Genomic DNA, 20,679 nt, shown 5'->3' with positions numbered 1-20,679 from the left:
ATACAGACTGCCTCACCCTCACACACATACATGATATGCCCACACTGAGCTACATACAAACCACTCAACACACACAGCTTAAACATGTGCTTGTACAACATGTATACCATCTCCCATGCACACCACCCTATATAGCTCACACACATGCTCACATTAATCCCCACACAACCACCTCACCTACTACACACATACACGCATACTTTACACAGTAGTGGCACTAATCCCCTGTCTCACATACATGCATATGCAGCTCACAGGCACACAATAACCCATATGCATACTAACTCATATACATGCTCAGACAGCTCATATGTATGCCCATACTTTTCACATATATGCATATAGCTGACACATCATATTAATCTATCCATACTACCTTACACGCATTCTCCCACTGTTCACCTACATACACAGTACCTCATATGCATGTTCATGCAGCTCACAAACATGCTCACAGATGCACACATAGCACAATACACACATATATTCATACTAACACAGGTGCTGACGACCTCACATATATGCACACATTTATATACTTGTATGCATACTCATGCAGTTTACTCACAGTCTTACATGGTAGCAACACACATACATGTCCTTTAGTCACCCATGAACTGTTGAGCCTTTGCACATGTGGAAATAGGTGGGCATTGGCTTGTATCCCCTTACCTGCTATTCTAGATTTCATTTTTTTTCTCTCTCCCAGGACCCATGTGATTTGTGCATTTCTATTCCAGTTATATGGCTGAGGAAACTGCTATGAAATAAACAAAAACTTGCAAATGGATCATCACTGGCTCCTTGGTAAACCCACACTCTCCCCACACATTTACCAGGGAGGATCTCTACTTTAGCCATACCCTCCAGGCAACACCAGGTGAATGGTGTGGAGCTCTGAGGAAGGTCATGGGCATCTTGGTCTCCATTGGGTCCTGCAAGCCTCTCCTCATTGTCCCAATAACAGGTGTTACTTGGAAGACAACTCAATAGCCACAGTTGTCTGGGAACAAGACAGCAGCTTCCTTCCTAACCTTCTATGTGATGTGCGAGGCTCCTCGGATGTTCACGTTGACCCAAAGCATCAACTGTCTGTGTCTTTCCTCAGCCTCATTACCACTGCCCCATCTTTCTGTGCTCGGTTCTGCAGCACACGGTGCAGATTTTGTCCTGTGCTGAGATGCAGGTTTTATGTGAGAAAGTTCTAGCTCCAGGTATGGCCACACAGTTATAAGGAATGATGGCTTTGCCGGGAGATGATGGCATGTTTGAAAGGTGCTGCAGTGTGAGCCTCTTGCAGCATAAAGACTGTGTGGTGCATGCATGCCCATAGCGTGTGATCTGTACGTCCTGAGTTTTTTTTGTGCTGTCCATATGGGAAGCGAATGGCTGGTCCAATGTTGGTGAGAGATCAAGGTTGCTGTTCCCCCTCGGTTGCTGGCATGTGCTGGATAATATTTGATGGGAAAGGTAGGCACTCAGTCAGCTCACTATTTCATTTTTTTTTTTTTGATTCTCAATTATCTATGGTTTTGATTTTTGTTGAATTAATTCCACCACAAACACAAATAGAAACTCACAGGTGTACCACCCAGAATCCACACTGGATGGGCACTGGTGGCTCTGCTGAAACCAAATTGCCTCTCCATCTCTTGGTCCAGGAGGGTGGAGTGTCTAGGGATCATGGTGCAGCTCTTAGGCCTCAAGTTGCCTGCCAACATGACCATTTCCAAGTCATTGCCATTTTGAGACATGCCGGTCTCAGGAGAAAGCTGAATACAGAGCTTGTGGGAAATAATACAATCTTTCTTTTTGGGTGGGGGGGGGGACAGCGTCTTGCTATGTATCTCAAGCTGGACTTTAGCCCCCCAACAGACGTGCACAGCTATACTCTTCACAGAAACCATAAGTTGGATTATAACTACATTATAGGAAGCATGGAAGGTTGCATTAGGAAGTGTTACTAAGGCCAGCCTGTGGCAAAGTCATCAGAACTTGACTGTCCTGAGATGTTACTGTGTGACAGTCAGTCCTCAACTCCAGGGGGAGGGTTTTGGTAAGTATGGTTGAAGTCACTTTCAAGATGGTGGTGACCCTTGCTGTCTTCCAGCTGTGAGTAAAGCCAGATGCCATGTATGGACTGCTGGAGAAAGGCCCATGGAGCCACATCTGGGGTCTACAACTTTCAGGGCTGAGGCTGTTGGTGTTATGGGCTTGGGACAGATCCCCCACCCGGTGAGCTCTGAGATGACACAAATAGCTGGGAGCCCTCTGCTCCAGATCCCTGGCCCACTGTGACTGTCAGATAAGAAGCATGGCTTTAAGAAGCTGCATTTGGAAAAAACTTGTTACACAGCAAAGGGTAACTATTAGAGTTAGGGGCAAACTTAAAAAGCTTTGTATCAGAACCACTTTAGGACCCTCCAGAGAAGAACCTCATCCCAGCTAATAAAAGTCCCTGTACAATGGAGGGTGAGGGTCCAGACACTGTGCAGGACATTTCTGCAGAACTGCTACACTCCCTCAAACCATGGTTCCCCAGTAGCACTTTGCTCTCTGCTTATACGTCATACCTCTGTCCAATAGTACCCACCCGACCCCCATTCAGGTGGTGGGTTTCTCTTGGCCTTGTCTGCTTCCCTTGCAGCTTTTCTTTCTTTTAAAAAGTATTTATTGTTGTTGTTGTTGGTGGTGGTGGTGGTAGTGTGGTATGTGCGTGCATGTGTGAGAGTGTGTGTGTGTGTGTGTGTGTGTGCAAAAATTAATGCCAGATGAGGGCTGGAGTTACACGTGGTTGTGAGCTTCCAGATATGCATCTGGGAATGAGATTTGGGTCCTCTGGAATAACAAGTGCTCTTAACACTGAGCCGTCTCTCTAGCCCCACAAATGGCCTTTCTTGAAGACGAAAGTTTTTCTGAGACAGGGTCTTGTGTATGGCAGGCTGGTCTCCAACTTACTAAGCAGCCGAGGATGATCTTGAACTTTTGATCCTCCAAGACCTGGAATTGCAGGTGTGTGCCATCACTCTTTGCTGACATGGCTCTGAGGATCAAACGCAGGGTTTCATGCATGCTAGGCAAGTGCTCTTCCGACTGAGCTGTATCACCAGCCTCACAAATGAACTTTTTCTTCTTTTTAAAGATTTTTGTTACATTTTGTGTGCGTGTGTATGTGTGTGCGCGTGGGCACATGTGTGTATGTGTGCGCATGCTTGTGCACATGCAGGATGAGGCACTCACAGATGTTAAAGAATACCTTGTAGAGTTCTTTACTTCCACCGTGCAGACCCAGGGGATTGAACTCAGTTGTCGTGTTTAGTGGAAAACGTCTTTACCAGTCAGCCACTCTGCCTTCCCTGCCCTTTCTTTTTCTCTGTAATATTACTTGAATGCAGCAGACATTCCAAACTCTCCAAAGAGAGTCAATGCTACCCTGTATGCACAGTTCTAGCCTGTACGTTCTTAAGTGCAGAAGCCAGAAGCCACACCCTGTGCTCCTTGGTGGTCTTACCGCCCATCCACACTCATGACTTCAGGTCATTCTTCCTCCCTGTTCCCTGCTCTTTCCTGTAGCTTGTCATCACCAAGCCACACCCCACCAGTGGTACACACGGCTTTCTGTAGTCACTCACCTCGACTCCCTTCTTCTGGGTCCTCTGAGGCCTGAATTGTAGCCTCCCACCAACCTTCCGCATGGCCTCTATGGTTGGCCAGAGGGTTGTAGGATGGACAGCTCGCTATTCCTGTTACCATAGCCCACAAAGATGCAGTAGATGGAGAGAGGAGCAGATGTTTGGGCTGCGAGCCAAGAGGATATTAACCATCTCTGCACTCCCATCTGAAATTGCCATCACTGGACATGCCTCGTGCATGCTTAAACTTTCGTAAAACCACGTAAAGCATCCCCAGAAGCAGCTCTAGGCCTGTACACATTTTAAAGCAATTTACTGTTGCAAATTTAAGCTTCAGCTATGACGGTGCCACATGATTGATAATTCTCTCTGTGGGACTTACAGGTTCATAAACTAAAAAAACGTTAACGTCATTACCTACAGGTGTGTGATTTCCTTATCCTTTATATGGACATAACATGGGTCATAGTCACAATTTAATAACAATCAAAGCAGGGCTCAATAAAAGTCACCATCAGGAGCTGGAAATGTTCTTCCATTTATTTCTCTGCTAGAGCTTGGCAACCAAACAGGGTTTAGATGGAGATTAATTGCCACCTGAGAACTGACACTCTTCCAGCATGATGTGGCAAGACGCCACCTGGGGCTCCGTGCTACGATCTGGCTACTACACAACAGAAGAGGGGTCCTGGGCTTCTATCCCACAGGAGGGCACCCTGGGGTCACCAATGGGGGCCACATATCACAAATGACAATGGTACCCAGTTCTGCGCAGAAATTCCTAATACAGTGTCTGAAATGAACGACCCAATTTTATTTCCAAGAAAATTACCAAGATGAGCTTGACCTCTGAGAATCCTTTCAGGTCCTCTTCTCCACAAGCAACCAAGAGCACCTCGCACTGGATAGAAAGCTAAGGAAGGACTAGGATAATCATCGTCAGTACCCATTTATAACCTGATTACTTCTGGGGGAGAAGGGACACAAGGCCAGGGCCTCTGGCCTCTCCAAGTGAGCATTCCTAGCATGCTCCTTGATGCCTGGCAGGCACCTCCACTTCCTGAAGTGTCTTCCTCCACATGCTCTGTAGGAAGGACCACCCCAGCTCAGCAGACAAAGTCTAGGATTGATGTACTTGGTTCAGGGTTAAGATGTTCCTGGTTTCTTGAACACATGCTCTGAGTTTCAGGGGATCTAGAAGCCCTGGAGAATGGCAGTGTCCCTAATTGTCTGGGATACACACCTGCAGGTTTGATATTCTGGGAAGCTAGACTCCTTGGATAGATAATGAAAACCAGGAAGGAAAAGTCAACATAAATAACAAAGAAGTCTGGCAGGGTCCTTGGCCTCAGGCCAGGACTTTGCTTTAAAAAAAGAAGTAGGGGTCCTGAATGGGAGCTTGCGTTGTAGTTTACCAGATTCAGCCCTCAGTGAGGAACCAACTAGACACTAGGGAGAGGAGTGTGTGCACACGGTAGTGCCAGAGTACACCTTGTGCAAGGTGTGATGCCAAAGAGGGGTGTGCTCAAACTGTAGGTACCAAGAGGCGGTATGCTCAATCTGTGGGGGCAGAGAGGCATTGCCAACTGTGGGTGCCAGAGAGAGGCTGAGGAATGTGTGGCATCCATCATGAAGGTCCGGGTAGCTCTGCTGTGGGGCAATATGTCCCTACCATTCAGAAGAAGGTGCATGGCCCAGATGTGGGGACAGAAGGGACAAGTGCAGCCTCCCAGCTGCTGAAAAGCCCATGGCACAAGCCACCTCAATACACTGGTGGGCTTATCAGACGAAGGCTAAAACAGATGGATGGACATGAAGAGTTCTAGTTTAGCCTGAGTTACATGTTGAGAATTCCCAAAAGATAAAAATTGAAGATGGAAACAGAGGAGTTTTTCACTATGGAACAACTAGGTACTTCCAGGAGGACATGTGGGCTAGCAGTTGCTCAGATTTTTAGACTCCTGTTTAATGAAGAAAGTTAGATTATTTTCATAACATTTTTCAATGCTGAAAAAAATCTTAGTGCATCTTTGTGTCCTTATGGCATGCTCTAGCACTAACTTGCAGGCCTCAGAATAAGACCTGCTTGGAATCAGGATCTTCAGAGATAGCCAAACCCACAGGAGTCACAAGGGTGGCCCCATCCACAGCCTGTGCCCTTGTAACAGGGAATTCTGGACACAGAGACACACAGAGGTACTGGAAAAGCACAATGGAGAAAGTGACATGAGACATGGCCTGGAGACATGCGGCCATGGTCAAAGAACACTCGCTGGAAAAGGTGGGAAGAACCCTTCTCAAGAACTCTTACGAAGAGCGAGGACCTGAGGACCTTGACTTCAGGACCTGTTGGCTAAGCCACCAGGTGTGTGGTTCTGTCTCAGAGGCCACATAAATCCACATACCAGCCAACAGCACGTGCCTGTGGGCTCGTCCTTCAGGCCATGTGCATTCCTGTATATCGGTGTGCTGGGTTCAGCCACCTCACCTGCTGACTCACTTGGGCATTCCCTTCCTCCACTGTGAATATGAGAGTCAACTTCTGCCATTACCTTACTGTCCCCTCCTCCTGGCCCCATTACAGTAATAAGTAAAATATGATGATCAGTCTTTACGTTCTCAACAAAATATGGAAGAGAATGAAATGGAGGAACAGCCCTATGGCATGCTCCCACAAACAGCTGCGGCTTAGAGTACCCTTCTTCATTAGTAAATTTCTTAATTAATACCAAGTGGGAATAGTCCATTTGGATAGAAATTTGTCCAATGGTGTTATTACTCCAATTCTCAACCCTTTCTTTTGGATATTATAAAACAAGCAACCAAACCAACCAACCCAGAAAAGCCTCCATAAATTCCTTAAAGTTAACCGGCATCCATGATGTCAATGGCAGTTCCTTGACCCCTCAGCACAAACCATCAGAAAAGAGGGGTGGAATTTCTCCCCATATGTGTGGTTTTACCAGGGGCTAAGCAGGGGTGCTTGTTTGTCGTCCCCAGAATACACCTTCTATCTCTTGCAAATATTTACCAAGTGCTGTCATTCTGACATCTTTCCCAATTTTCCAGTCTCTGGGGTAGCCTTGACATGAGTGTTGTGATCTGGTTATGCCGTGAGCTCTAAAATGCAATTTATCTGGACCGGCATTTCAGCCACATAATACAACGAAGCTCCCACTTCGCAGCTCTCATTGACCATGACAGGTGCATACACACTCGCTCTGCACAGCGAGTGTGCCATTCTCATGGAGCAGAAAGAACACCTAAGTAACCATGCTCCGATTGCTGCCAAGATGGCTTATCTGCTCGTGTGGCCTGTGTGGTTTGCTTCCAAAGGAAGAAGTAGAAAAGTGGTGGGACTCCACATTTTGAGGTACACAGCTGCAGGCAGCCACCAGACTTTCTGCACAGTTCATCCTCCGTGATTGTAAAGTGATAAACATTCACCTAGGAGGGCTCAGATTGCCTGGCATTCTGAATTCTGCAGAGTTATTTCATGAATCACATGGTAATGCTTTGAAAAACAAAAATGCAGAACTTTTTCAACCTGCAGTCATTACCGAGTTCGGTTGTCACTGTGCATGATGTTAGGGTCATTCATCTCACCCTATTACCACACAGTCTGTTAGATGGCTATCCTTTGATCGGTTATTGGCTCCAGGGCGGTGGCTGTGTATCCTGCCCGTTACAATACAGTGCTCCTTCCTCTTCCCCCAGGGCTGGGCATGTGACCTTGAGACCCCAGGAACTTAGTCTGTATGTCAAGTGAAGGACCCCTTCCAAGGTGACGGACACAGGTGATGGATGGGCTCAAAGGTGGCTTCAGTACAGAGAAAACTCAGGAGCTTAGAAACAGAGTTTTCTAGAAATATAATTGCTCTGAACAAAATGTTCCAGCTACTTTTTTCTTTAGAAAGTCAATATCCTTCAGGGCTAAGAAGCCCAGACCTTGTAGGATGAGTGGACGCAAATGCAGAGATGGGGAGGCTGCTCCGTGGACACTTGTCAGCAGGCTGCATGCTCCCTCGGGGAGACTCTAGCCTCCACTGTCTCCTGGTACCTTCACTGGGCAAATGCAGTTTTGCTCTGCTTAAGCTAAGCTTTTCATCCTTCACACTGAGAGAGGGGTGAAGAAGCTTGAATGGGCAAGGTGTGGCCCGTGCAGGGAGAGGTGGCATGCCGAGTGTGCACAGTCCTCTTGGAAACACCTGACACCATCAAGATGAAATTCTGGGGTGTCCGGCACTGGCTTTCCTCCCGTGGTGACAGCAAATGCCAGAGAGAAGGAAGAAGACGAAGGGGAGGAAAGGAAGCCATGGTCCTGGCAGTGCCACAGTCTGTGGCTGGCCGGGACACCTCCTTAGACACCCTAAGCACCGCTGACAACTGAGTTCTGACCGTCTGCTAAGGTGGGACAGCATCACCCTGGGCTAGGGTGCTGTATCTCAGCCATCCTGAGGGACGTCACTGTGGGAGTCGCTGGCCCACCACAGCAGACATCACTGTTTGGCAGGGCGAACTGGCCTGAGCCAAGGGAGCTCAGAGATGGGCTCCGCTCCTCCCACACAGCACAGCAGGCCTGCGCCCTGACTTTGGAGAGCTCTTGCCTGTGCTGCAGCAGCTCCTGTGAAGCAGAGGAAGTGGGCAGCTCATAATTAAGGGCAGCAAGCTCCTCTCTACACGAACCTGCCTTGGGAATCCCAGAGTGCACCAGAGAAAGGCAACAGGGCCAGTGTCCAGCATCATGGGGCTAGAGTGCTCCAACACCAGTGACCCTTCCCCACCACGGGCTGAAAACCCTCTCTCACAGAACACAGAGGGAATGTGAGGAAAGTAGGGTGCCGCTGGGGGCCTGCCTTCCCGGTGGAGTCTGCAGACCGGGCCAGTATGTTGAGTGCTCTGGGGGGGGGGGGAATGCATGCCTTGAGCCTCCTGCTGAGAAACTTCAGTGGTAGAATGGACACCAGGGACCATAGGAACTGCTGCTGAGGCCCTGCTACTGCGATGGTGACCATTCATGGTGCCCCTGCATCACCTTCAAGATGTGTGCACCCTACGACAATGGCTGGTTGCTCCATTAGCAACAATTACTGAGTTCTGAGCCACACTGGGGGAGGCGAGAGTCTGACATCAGGGGAGGCAAGAGTCTGACATCAGGGGAGGCGACAGGGTGACAGCAGGTGCATGCTGAGTGCTGGCTCCACGGTGGGGCATCAGCCTAGTCATGGCACCCTAAAGTTATCATCACAAACAGCCCGGCCTGGATCCACAGTCTCAGAGGAGTTAGGTGATTACTTAGGGCCATTTGCTCAGTAAGTATCCCAGGACGACTGGAACTTGACCCTTGGGTGACAAGTAGGTGCTCTCTCCCATAGTCCCCGAGAATTATCTACCCAGGAAGAAAGCTTTCCTTGAAGCCTCCACAGGGCCCTAAGCTTGCTCACAAGAGGTCCCTTCATGCAGACAGATCACTGTATTTCAAGCTGGCCTGGTTCGAAGTGGACCCAATTCATTCTGCAGCTATGGCACTGGCTACTCCCTGCACAGGCCCGGGGTGGCTAGAGCTCAGCGGTGACACTGTGTCTGTCTGTTTATGTTTTGCTCACTGTGATATCTAACGCTAAATCTGCAAGAGCAAAGTGCAGATGCTCACCTGCACAAAGGGTGTGGGGCCCTGCCAGCCGAGGAACATCAATTGTTTCCACCAGTGGGTCACTTTGAGACGTTAGTGTGGGGTTGTTCGTCAGCATCCCTCTAAGCAACCTTGTTCCCAGGCTGATGAGCCACCCGGACCTGGGCTGTCTTTCCCAGAAAACCACATCGCATCTCTAGGAGGGAAATGCTTTGTCCTTGATTTTTCTGTGGGTGGCCTTGCCATGGTGACGTCTCTTTTTTTAACCTGCTATAAATTCCTTTTGTAATCTCTTCTAAGCCATCATGTGGATGCTGGGGGGCTACTGAGAATAAATAAATCTGTAATAAGTGTGAGATTTGGGAAAGATGATAAAATCGGAATAATTTGAATGAACTTGGCAAATGAATTTACAGCTCTTGAACTATCCGCTAATTTGACAAACAATGGCTTAGAGAAGGACAGGTTATTTTTAAAGTAATTCATTTTCCCTGTTTTCATGTCACCTCAGTCAAGGGCTTAGTTACAAAGTATCTGCAGGCTAGACAGTCCTGGGCATGGGCGGGGCAGGCAGCCCAGGCCAGGTGCATAGGGAAATTGCCTGTTTCTTCCCATGGCCCTTCTCCTGACTGTATAAATCCCCAGCAGGATACTATGCTCTGAGAAACACAAATATTCTGGCCATTTGGGTCCCCTCCCCCAGGTGCTCCAATTGGTCACTGTGATATGTACAATGCTCTGGAATCCTCAGACCCCCAAGTCTACATTAGTAGCTAAGCAGCTTCTCCCCCTAGCTCTGCCCACAGCTGGAACCCTAGAGTCCCTGCTGGGAGCCTAAGTATCCAGTTTCTAGTGATCCCAGCCCAAACTGCCACCGTGGCTGGCTTCAGGCTGGGAACATAGAACACACACACACACACACACACACACACACACACACACACACACACTCGTATACCTCTCCTCTGGCTTTTGCAACCTGCCTCTGGCCAGCCTGCTTAGCTCTGCAATAGAACTTTAACTCCAGGCTGATTTTGATGAGCCTGTCTCATGAGAGCTGAACACGTTGAGTCCCTTTAGTATTTGTCCCAGGCGCCACGTACTGCACAGGCCAGGGAGCCACGGAGCCCCCTAGCTCTGTCTTGCCACTGCTGGTCGAGGTGCCTGCAAAGCTGGCGAGGTGTTCAAGCCAGACTTCCTGTGGCTTGTCTCCACCTCTGCCTTCTAGCTGCGCTAAGGATGAGAGTCACGGTGAAGAGCTTCCCCGGAGAGCCTCGGAAGCCCCTCTCTTACCAGGAGCACAGGAAAGCTCTCCCGTCTGCGTGCATCCTCAGTGCCAATCGCCTCTGTCCTCCACCCTCTGCTCTCCTCAGTGCTGGAGGTGGACAGCTGTTGGATAGCTCTGATCACATCCTCTACGAGTCTGGTCTGGGTGGGGCAGCCCTTCCTCTCCAGTGTGTGCGATCTTTGTCTCTGTTGTCTGGTCTGGATTCAGGAGCGTCAGCAGCATGGTGGATGAGAAGACCATCACAACCACCAAAGGCTGGGTGCAAGAGAAGAGGGCTGGGCTCTTCAAAGGCCTGCCACAGAGGACAGGCAGAGACACTTGGAGGGGTGAGAGGAATGCTCTGCTCCTCCATGGTATCTTTCCCCATGTTTGGCCTTCTAGAAATTCCCCAAAGGTCTCTTGAATAGACGCTCCAGCTAGACCAAGAGATGTGTTTCAAGGAAGAGCACACATTAACGAATTAATTCGTTTAGCATCTGATCATCAAACATTTATTGGGTTCTTATTAAGCTCAAGGCACTGAAACAGCTACTGTAACAAGACACAGTTTCTGTTTAGGAGGCTGTCATTGGTGAGGTGGACAGTCAGTGACACAAATGGCTGCTGTGAGCCGGACGTGAGACAGGTGCTCTTAAATGATGTGTCTGGTTCCTTGGGAATTTAAAGCATGGAACACTCATTGTGGCTGGGAGGGCCAGAGGCTCAGGTGTAGGTGTGGCTTCCTAATAATGGTCACACGGTCCTTATAGGTGGCCGTCCCTGAGGTGGCACTGAGCAAGCAGATAGGTCAGACTTGAGTCTGCCCCTGGGTGTTGCTGAGCCAGGTCCCCCTTGGCCCACAGTGAGAACAACCAGAGGCCCTGTCCCGTCATCTCCCCTCCCACAGTACACAGCGTTCCTGGGTTAGGTTGCAGGTTGGATTGTGTGCCCTAAAAGGCAGGCAGAAGCCCAACTCCTAGACATCAGCTGTTATAGCCTTTGCTGGCAGATGCTGCAGATTCATTTGATTAGGGGAAGCCATTTGGGATTCTATAAGAGGTACCCTGACCTAAGGTGCCTGGGATTCTATAAGAGGGCAACTGGGAAGACACACAGGTCTCTGTTATGGCGCATGGGACAATGATGCAGAGACTGGAGTGATTTATCTCAATCCAAGGGACACCAAGGAGGGCTGCAAACCTCCAGAAGTTGGGAGAGGCGGGAATGGTCCTTGGCAGGTCTGGGCCTGACTTATATTCTATTTCAGACTCCACACTTCCAGAGACAAAAATGTTCTGTGGCTTTAGGTTTCTGAGTTTGGGGGAACTTTGTTACAGCCTCCGTAGGAGGTTCACACATTTAAGAAGGAAGCTGTTCTCTAGGATATGTCTACCTGCTGAGTAATTTGGAGAGGCAAATATTTGAAGTCAGCTGAAAATCCAGTGAGAGATAAATTCTTAAACTGAACAGTGTTGGAATTCTTGAATGAAAATGAGCCATTTAGCTATCTAATATTTAAACTTTATTGTACGACTTCTATAATGCTTCCCTGGCTTGAAAAGCCTACAGAAAAAGAGTAAGAAAAGAGAAAAAACTTGCAAAGTTCAGGGACTATTGTGTTGACTGCTTTTGCACAACCTTGACTTAGTTTTGTCCAATAAAGTCAGTCAAGGTTAGCAATGCTTCCTGGAAAAGGTAGCTCACCCCTCAACAGTCTTTTAAACTGGTGGGGGTTTCTCAGGAGAGTCTTAGTTTAAAGGCGTGCCAGCCACCTCCCTGTTGAGGATGGCTGCCCAGAAGAAGCTGCTATCGAGGGCTGTGGTGGTCCCTCTCCTCAGACTGGGTCATGGGCTAGACGAAGGTCACAGAGACAGAAGCACAGCAGCAAGTCTCAGCCGTGGCTACCCTGCTGCCCTCTGCTGTCCCCTGCCTCCTAACAGATGGATAGGGTTGTCTGTGCGGGGGGGCCCCGTCCCCCCCCCCCCCCGTCCCCGCCTCTATGTTAAATCTCCTCTGGTAAATAGGATTCTGATGCAACAGAGAGCACTGCTGGGCTCTCCTGGCTAGTGAGTGTGTCCCTCTACGTTGTTAACTTCGGGGCCTGGGGTTGGACATTAGTGGGACAAATATTCACGGTTCTCCTCAAGGGTACAGTGATCCCCGGGCTTTTGTGACCACATGACTTCCTTAGGAAACTGAAGAAGGGAAATGTGTGTTAGTCACTTCTCTCTCAAAGCCAGATTGAGAGTTCCTGCTTCCTTTTTCCTTGTCTTCAGTACCTACTATGGGTGGATGCCACGCCTCGAGGTAGGGTGAAGGAGTCTGACCTGGTCTCCCATAGTAACAGGGAAGCTCTCTAACTAACCTCTGTACGACATAGTAACAGACTGACCTCTGCATCCCATAGTAACACTGACCTCTGCACCCCACAGTAACAGACTGACCTCTGTATGACACAGTAACAGACTGACCTCTGCACCCCACAGTAACAGACTGACCTCTGTATGACACAGTAACAGACTGACCTCTGCATCCCACAGTAACAGACTGACCTCTGCACCCCACAGTAACAATAGGCAAGCTCCCCGACTAACCTCTGCCCATGCATGCTGGAGATTGTTTGCCTGTAGAAAATGCAAGTCTGGGGGGGGGGTGTCTCAGCTTGCCTGCCCCACCAGTGATGTGTATCATGTCCCTTTTCTCCTGACACATCCTCAGCTGTTTCGATGTGGTCCTGCTTGTACTCAACCTGAGGATGCCCCAGGGAGCATTACAGCCCCCGCATGGGAGTATTATGAGGTGTGGACCTCCCGACTTGACCTGCCTGGCAGCTACTTGTAGTCTCTCTGCTTTCTGGCACCTGTTCTCACCCAGCATTCTCTTCTTCCAGGGTTGGCCATGCCACGGCCATTCAAGGGCACCTCTCCTAGCCCAAACCAGCTTTGGCTGGGCCTTTTGATACCCACACCACTGCCAGCCCCATGGAAGTCCTCTGCCATGATCAGCACTAAGTTGGGTTTTCACACTCAGCGATCCACTGCAAAGAACCTGATAGGAAGTGAGTAGCTGAGGCTGGCGACAATTCACCTCCACTCAGTCAAAATGACCCTCACTTGAAAATTCTTGATCTTGACTGTCATTTAGGGCGGGAATTCCCAAACCAATTTTTAATGTATTAAGAATTTAGATGGCCAGAATCCGAAACATGTCTACTAACAAAGCTCACTTACAAATAGTAGCCTGACACTTCTCACTTTAGCTCTCCATTCATACACAAATCTTGGCAGTTAAAGCATGAACTTTTTAAATTGAAAGGGTGAGGATATCAGTGGTGGATCACTACAGCATCTTTTGTTTATGAGAGGAGATGCAGTACCTAAAGTTCCATTTCCATTTTAATGTGTGTTTAGTTCCCAAAGTAAACATGATATATTATTGTTGAGTTTACTTTTCATGGATCACATTTTTTCTTACATAATTAATCTATAGTAAATTAAAAGGCATACATCACATTAAACTGAAAAGAGTCAATATTTGACTTTATATATTATCAATACTTTAAAGATCATGTTAAATGAATTTTATAATTTAAAAAAAAGGTGCTGATCTGAAATTCACTTAAATTTCACTTAAAAATGACCATTTCCCTTATATACTATATAAAAGTAAACTGACCTTAAAAATCTTGGATAAAGGGCATTCTCTTCAATAAATGGTGCTGGAAAAATGAGCTCCTCACTCAGAAAAACAATTCAGGCCCTTATCTAATGCTACATGCAAGAGCTAACTCAAAATAGAGTCACAATTGAAGGGAAGAGAGAAAACTATTGACTTGAGAGAAAACACAGAGGGAAGTCTTTCCTGCATCAGATCTGGTAATGATTTCCTTGATATAATACTGAGAACAGGCAAAGAAAGCAAAACTAGATAAATTTAGGTTCATCAAACTAAAAAAAAGGAACCTTTCTTGGACACTACCAAGGGCCTATTATCCACAGTATATAGGGGTCCAGGGGGCTCTACACACACACACACACACACACACACACACACACACACACACACACACACATACACACACACACACACACACACACTCGTGTGTGTGCACACACATGCATCTCAGTTCAAAGTGGGAAAATGACTTGAAAGACCTTTCTCCAGAAAAGATGCACAAATGCCAATGATCATACAAAGAAGATGCCAGCACCTCTGACATTGGAAACCAATCAGGCCATGGTGAGCACCCACTTGTTGGGGTGGCAACTGTAAAAAATAAAGCATAGCAAGTGCTGGTGAGGAGGTGGGGAACTTGGAGCCTTGGGTTCTGGTGGAAATGCAAATGGCACCACTACCCTGGGAGCCAGGGTCCTCCGGTCAATGTGGGATCACTAAAGGACCCAGTAGCTCCTCTTCTGGAGCTGAAAACAGGGACCCCAATAGATGTCAGTGCACATATGCTCACAGAAGCACTGTTCCCAACAGCCAAAGGCGGAAGCAACCCAAGGCTCCCTCCTAAAATAGATGGATAAGCAACATATACTCCATCTACATTCTAGAATGTTTTTGCCTTTAAGGAAGGAGATTCTGGCACATTCAACAAGAAAACCTCTGAAGATGTTACATTCAGTAAAGGGAGCCAGTCACTAAAGGATAAATACTGTGCAATCCCACTTTGAGGAAGTTCCTGGGACTATCAAAATTACAGAGGGGAAGAAAATGGTGGGCATCAGGGCTTGGAAGGGGCCTGGAGAATAACTGCTGAATGGGGACAGAATTTCAATCTGGGAAGACAAGAAAGTTCTAGAGACAGACAGTAGGGATGGCCATATAACATTACCTTCTTAATGTGGCTGATGGTGAATTTTGTGGATGACTGAGAAAAGGGCTTGAGAGACATCACAGTGTATACGAAGAAGTGTGGTGCTGTGTGTTGGTAAGTGGATCTGCACATCTGGGGTCTTTGCTGTGGTAACTCTGCCATCCCCCTGCTCAGAGGCTCTTCCTCCTTCTTCACCAAGTGACAATGCATAGCCCAGCTCAGCCTAGTATCATCCTCTTAGCTACATGAACCTGGAGGCCCCAGATCACTGTATGGACCCTAGATGGGCCCTCTTGACCCCTGGAGGATCACATGCACCCACAGGCACCCTCTGAGCATCCTGTAGTGAGCCTGCTTAGGCCTAGCTCTGGAGCCCAGGGGGCTGGACGCAGCGGTATAACAAGCCGGGAGATAGACAGAAACCTCTCAAGTGATCTGCTTGATACCACCCACTTGGTCCCCAGGTGCTTGTGAATTGGGTTGCTCTGGGCAGGAAGACTTCTGTGGCTGGCAGGAGAAGCCAGGAGGCCATTGTTGAGAAGAGGCCAGCACCTCAGCTCTGAAGCTGCAGGATGGTACTCCAAGCATCTGCTCCTTCCAGGGTCAGGGCCAAGGACAGGGAGATGCTTGTACTTCCCAGGATGGGAGGCACATGGTGCCTTTTGGTTCAGAAGACGAAACAGCTTTAAAGTTCAAGACTCATTCAAATTGGATTTTAGAAACACAAAATCTCAAACATTTTTACCCAACTAAGGGATTATACTCTTATCCTCAGAAAAGCTTTTGAAGAGGTAGGAAAGAAAGGTAGCTCAAATTTTAAATTGGGTCCTCAAAACTTGCTTGTCTGAGGCTCTTTGCTCGGCCTGTCTGCCTATTATCAAAAGGTAAAATGTCTCAGACTATTGAAAAAGGATTTACATAAATTGCTTTCACCTGCTTCTTATATGAGGTTAATGAAATTGGAACAAATAGGAATGAATTCCCCACCCAGGCCAGCCCTGCACACCCAGGAATAGACCCTCACAGACCCACTGAGCTCAGGTTTGAGCCCCCCACCCCCACTCTTGAGAGCTTCCTGCCTGCCAGGGATGCAGTGGGAGACTCAAGCGACAAAGTGTTGAGAAAAGGCTGCTGTCTGTAAACATGGGTTCCGACGTTCCCAGTCTTGTAAATCCAGACAATGACACTGGGACATGAGAGCAAACGGACAAGACCCACACCAAAAGTCAGTAATGAGCCAACGTGGCTTTAGAGAGAAGGCGCGTTGTGTGATACGGCTGTTGCATGCTCTCCCCTCTTCAACCTCTCTGTGTAAAGAAAGGAGAAAGCGGAACCACAAAGGAAGGCTGTTGGTTAGGGATTAGGGGGCTGGGCTCTGCTCCGCAGATTGGAGGCTCAGTTAGCCATCACCGCTGCTGGACCCCTGGCCTCTACGGGCTGTGCCTGCCACATGGCTCTGCCTTAAACTCATCCCTGTTTTTCTGGGTTGACTTTTCTTTAAGGAAGTTTCATCATCCAAACAGTGGAGTGTGGGTAGTTGTGCCCCTTTGAAGACTCTGGGGTGGTTGGTGGGGACGTTTTGTCTTCTCCCTGGCCCTTGGGCCCTGGAGGGAGGGAGGGAAATAGAGGGAGGGCCTCCAGGACTCACAAGTTTGGAGGAGACACCTGCGAGGGCCACAGGAGGCCTTTTCCTCTCCAGAGTGGAGGGTGATATGCAGTGAGTGGCAGCTGTCACTCTGTGTGTGTGTTGGAGGGGTGTCAGGGGAACAGGTAACGTATGGGGGAGATCTGTGCAGCAATCCTTAGCCAACTTGACTGAGCCATTGAACCTGAAAACTTGGACACTTGGTGGCTGTGGGTTCTGGGGAGTTTGGGCAGGTGACGCTGGAGTTTGGTGGTGAGGTCACTGCTGCTGTAGATACAACAGAAGGCAAGTGTGGGGCCATTTCTCCTTCCACCAGCTGGGATGGCAAGACTGGGGTGTTAAAGATCCCTTACCTTCTCCAGGACCACTTAATGGTAACTGTGTGACTGCTGGACTGGGCAGAAGTTAGGAGGTCCCTGTTACTTAGCAGAAGGACCTTCAGGCCTTTCAAACACTGTACCTGTGGCCACATAGCTGGTATGCTCAGCTCTGTGGGTCATTCCCTTGGCACAGGGTGCTAGGCATCTCTCCACCTTAGGCTCTGGCTTTTGGTTGTGTCCATCCCGTGAAGTCCAGCATCCCATGTGAAGCACAACCCTGTAGCCATGAGTGATGGCTAGCCACAAGAGGAGGCTCAGGCCTCAGGGAACCTGACCCTGTATGGCTTTTTATTCACTCTCTCCAGGGCTGGCTCAACCTTTTCCCACAGCTACAAACTCCCCCACCAAATTCCAGCCCCCTCATCATAGTAGGCAACCTCACGTCCTATTCCGAAGAGACTATTCCACAGGGTGGCTCCTCACCTAGCTGGCCTCTGTAAGGGGTCAGATCCCTCTGTCTGGACCACTGGGTATGCCTGCTCAAATTCTCTCAATGGTCTGGAATCCTTCATTTAGCAGTTTTGGGCTACAATTAATGGTGGGCAACTGAGCACTGAGAATAAGAGATGGTGGGTAGATGGGACATCACTGAGAAGCATTCCTACAGTCAGTACCTGATGTTTCTAGGAAGATTGAGGTGTTCCCTGGGCTCTCAGCTGGACACAGGGCTGCTCAGGTCTCTAAAGCATTGGTTTCTGAAGAATGACTTCTGAGCTTCCTGATCCAACCATAGATCCCTATTTCCTATATTCCAGTTCCCCTCTCTGCCACCTACTGCCCTGTGTCCTTCCCATCATGAGAATTCATGTTGCTTTGAGAGGGGATTTCCTCCTTTCTTGGGTGAGCATTGTCCTGGGACACCTTTGCTTTGGTTTACCCCTCTGTGTGCCTCGTGTGATATCTCTGTGCTGTTCCAGGCTAGCTATAGTTCCCTATTTGAAGTTAAGGACAGAATTCCCAAACTCACCTCCTGGTCTCTAGTCGTCTCTATTCCCAAGGTTTTGCTCCCCAAATGGCAGTCATTTTTCCCCTGACATGCTTCTCCCTAGAGGCATGTCTAGTAGAATTCCCTAGCCACGGTGTCTTGGTGGCCCTATATCTAAGCCCTTCCCTGTTCATGGGAAGCTTCTCAGTTAACAGTGCCCTCCGTGTTTAGCACTATTTTATATCACTTGGCCATTGCCCATGCCTGGTCTCTGCAGTGTCTCTTGCCTGAAGCTCTGGTACACCTTGTCCTGTTGTCAAATATTTTCTTAGCATCATTCAAGACACTTTCTCACATGTCCCATGCTCTACCAAGCCTACCTCACACTCCTCAGGAGGTTGAGGCTACTTCCTGTCCCTTCATGTCACACACAAAGCTCTGCTGTGATATGACTGCCTTGCTGGGTCTGCCATTTGGCAGGGGTGTGCAGACCAAGTACAGAGGGGTTCAGCCAAGATTCACTGAGGAAAGAGTAAACAGCCAATGCGCTTTCCGTGGGGGCTCAGGACTCTTTCCCCACATAGGCATCTCCCATGTGCCCCAACCGCAGAAATGGGCATACAGCCATGCTCTATGAAGGCTTGCCTCAGGAAAGCACAGCCCACCTTCTTAAACAAGAGCGGCGCATAGCCTCGGCAGCAGACATGCTTTGTAAGCTTGTTTGTAAGAGACAGAAAGGGAAGGCCAGCTTTCAACATCTCCCATCCCCAGAGGTGTGCAAATATTTTAGCAACATCCCAATGACTAAACAGTGATTCAGCCAAGACGCCAGAATAATTAGAATTATCTATTCTTGACTATGCTCCCTTCTTACTAAGATATTACAGGCTATACTTATTCCTGGAATGATGCCCTTTCTCTGGGCTTTGGAATGATAATGCAAGCTGCCTCCATGGCTGGAGTGCTAGCCCATGAGATCATACCTCCACGTCTCTGCCTAGATGAAAAATGAGGCCAGCAGGTCAGCCATTCAGAGGCCATCAAAACCAATGTTTGACTAAAAAGAAAAAAAACACCCAGACTTGTTCATGTTCCCACCTTTTACGATGTGGACGTACACAAACCCTAGAGATTGTTCAGCAGTAGCCGCTTTGGGGCACCATGAAGGTGTCATCTCCCTAGAAGAGCAGCATCTATGATGTCACAGGCAGCTCAGTGTTCCTGATACACTAGGGCCCCCAGGGAACTTGGGCCCTGGCCTATTGAGTACCTATGAGCCTGTGTGCATATGTTGCTTTGAAATGGCTCCAGGGGCCACCGTCTAGCTTTCCTCTGGCCCTACTCCGTGCACTGGCTGGCCTTGACTAAAGATGGGCCAAGCAACCCTTCACTGCCCTGGGCCACAAACCCCATTGCATTACACCTTGGAACTAAACTGAGACTACACTGGTAAATATTACAGCCTTACCTATGCCATGGAGCCAGCTGAATCTTATTGTGGGGCACACAGGCCACTGGAACCAAGGGATTAGCATGGTGTGATTATCCCAGTGATCTGAACCATATCCAGGCTCACACACAATCTCTGGAGATCTAACTTTAAAAATAAGGTTTCAAATCTCCCCTCCCCCAGGAAAGACTAGGTTGCCCAAGATTAGGAGAGCACTTCAAAGCAAACAGCTGGAATAAAACTATATGGAAGTCTATTTTAAAGTGTGAGACATTGGATGGCTTTCACATACTTTCAGCGGCAGACCTGATCTAACTCCTGGGCTGGATCCTGAATTCTGGGGTATGCATGTTTTGTTACAGTCTCAGGAGATGGTTTTTTGTTTGTTTGTTTTGTTTTAAATGAGAGATGTTCCACATTGTTCAAAAAAGAATTTTGCTCAACTGCTCACCCTGCAAGTAACTGCAGAGTGTTTTCTCAGTGACTAGCTGTTCCCAGGGAATCATGTGATGAGTCATATGATGGAGTCTCTTGTAGCATGGGAAGTGCCTGTGACACCATGAAGCTGTATCTGAGGAAGCATCTCTCTAGCCTCCTCTGAGTTGAAGGTGCTGGTGCTGGTTTTCTAGCTTGTGGCTCACCCAACGGTTCTCCAAAGAGGAACTCAGGGTTCCATTGTGGGGGCACTTGAGTCCTGAGCCATGGGCATAGTGCTCTGGGAAAGATCTGTAGGTTCCAGCTCTGCCTGGGTGAGTCCTAACCCTGCACCCCAGCATGTGCAAATGCTAAGTATTGCTGAGAGGTAACAGGTCACAGAATGGTATCCATCATGGAACACCTTTCTTGTTGATTCTGACATCCCTCCTTTCCTCCAACTGTCCAGAGGAAGGTGGTCCTCAGTGAGGTTAGAGAGTTCCAGCTAAACC

At 48.5% G+C, this 20,679-nt stretch overlaps 1 protein-coding gene across 1 annotated transcript in view; it reads right to left on the bottom strand.

The window, feature by feature from the left end:
• Ptprn2 (protein tyrosine phosphatase receptor type N2) overlaps positions 1–20,679 on the bottom strand; it is a 719,135-nt gene that overhangs the window by 133,976 nt on the left and 564,480 nt on the right. The window lies entirely within an intron of this gene.

Source organism: Peromyscus leucopus, chromosome 14 (genome assembly GCF_004664715.2).
Source record: "Peromyscus leucopus breed LL Stock chromosome 14, UCI_PerLeu_2.1, whole genome shotgun sequence".
NCBI lineage: Eukaryota > Metazoa > Chordata > Mammalia > Rodentia > Cricetidae > Peromyscus > Peromyscus leucopus.
The sequence above is the reverse complement of the archived record's forward strand: the minus strand, read 5'-3'. Positions and strand labels throughout refer to the sequence as shown.